This window comes from Anoplopoma fimbria, chromosome 5 (genome assembly GCF_027596085.1).
Source record: "Anoplopoma fimbria isolate UVic2021 breed Golden Eagle Sablefish chromosome 5, Afim_UVic_2022, whole genome shotgun sequence".
Lineage (NCBI taxonomy): Eukaryota > Metazoa > Chordata > Actinopteri > Perciformes > Anoplopomatidae > Anoplopoma > Anoplopoma fimbria.
In genome coordinates this window covers 13,913,084-13,914,940 of record NC_072453.1, presented here as the reverse complement: position 1 = coordinate 13,914,940, position 1,857 = coordinate 13,913,084, and positions in this window count along the sequence as shown.

Below are 1,857 nucleotides of genomic sequence, written 5' to 3'. Positions count from 1 at the left end.
AAAACCACTGCTCACTGCTGGGGAAGAGGCGAGCAGGAACACAGGCTGCAGCTTCCTCTCCCAGCTGATTATAATGAATATTATAATGAATAAAATGACAAACACAAGCATGCAACCTTGGAAATAAAAATAATAAAAATAAAAATGGTTTAGTTAGCCATTTCTCCTGCCCCAGCCCGTGTGCATATGACTCACATAAAAGGGCAGGAACAGATATAACTAGAGATAATAAAGCTCATTATCACAGTGTCCACCCACATTAAGTTCAACTTCACAGCCTGCACAGTGGAGTTAAAGCACCTTAACCTTAGTTTAGTTTACCCTCAAGGTCTGAGAGGGGCCTATAGTGGAGTTAAAGCACCTTAACCTTAGTTTAGTTTACCCTCAAGGTCTGAGAGGGGCCTATAGTGGAGTTAAAGCACCTTAACCTTAGTTTAGTTCACCCTCAAGGTCTGAGAGGGGCATATAGTGGAGTTAAAGCACCTTAACCTTAGTTTAGTTTACCCTCAAGGTCTGAGAGGGGCCTATAGTGGAGTTAAAGCACCTTAACCTTAGTTTAGTTCACCCTCAAGGTCTGAGAGGGGCCTATAGTGGAGTTAAAGCACCTTAACCTTAGTTTAGTTTACCCTCAAGATCTGAGAGGGGCCTATAGTGGAGTTAAAGCACCTTAACCTTAGTTTAGTTCACCCTCAAGATCTGAGAGGGGCCTATAGTGGAGTTAAAGCACCTTAACCTTAGTTTAGTTCACCCTCAAGGTCTGAGAGGGGCCTATAGTGGAGTTAAAGCACCAAGGTTAACCTTTAAAGCACCTTAACCTTAGTTTTTACCCTCAAGGTCTGAGAGGGGCCTATAGTGGAGTTAAAGCACCTTAACCTTAGTTTAGTTTACCCTCAAGGTCTGAGAGGGGCCTATAGTGGAGTTAAAGCACCTTAACCTTAGTTTAGTTTACCCTCAAGGTCTGAGAGGGGCCTATAGTGGAGTTAAAGCACCTTAACCTTAGTTTAGTTTACCCTCAAGGTCTGAGAGGGGCCTATAGTGGAGTTAAAGCACCTTAACCTTAGTTTAGTTTACCCTCAAGGTCTGAGAGGGGCCTATAGTGGAGTTAAAGCACCTTAACCTTAGTTTAGTTCACCCTCAAGGTCTGAGAGGGGCCTATAGTGGAGTTAAAGCACCTTAACCTTAGTTTAGTTGGAGTTAAAGCACCCTCAAGGTCTGAGAGGGGCCTATAGTGGAGTTAAAGCACCTTAACCTTAGTTTAGTTCACCCTCAAGGTCTGAGAGGGGCCTATAGTGGAGTTAAAGCACCTTAACCTCAGTTTAGTTCACCCTCAAGGTCTGAGAGGGGCCTATGTGCATTGCTTGCAGATTGATTGGAGTCATTTCATTGATTGCAAATTAGTTTTATGATCTCAATCCTTAGGCTCAACTTATGACACAGCATACAATCCTATATTATGCAAATTCAGGTTCCAGTGGTTTAATTTAGAATCAGAGAAATGACTTAGTGGCCCATTGGTAAGATGAACTACAACTTTATCACTCCCAGGACTTTTGGTTGCATTCATATCCCTCCCTCTCTATCTCTCTCTCTCTCCCCCTGATGTTTATTGTCTATAGCTTTATGTCAATGTCAAATATCCAGGAGAAAAGGCAAGAAAGAATGAATTCATTGTCATTTTAAGCATATTTTCGATCACATAAAAAGCGGGCCTTGACATTCACACATTTGCTAACCCACAGGAAGAACTTTATAAAGAAAATAACAAGAGAAATAACGAAACTAAAAAAAGCTTCCTCACAATAAAAGGCACCGGTAAGCATATAAGAGAAGAACATAAAGTATAGAGCACACACACCT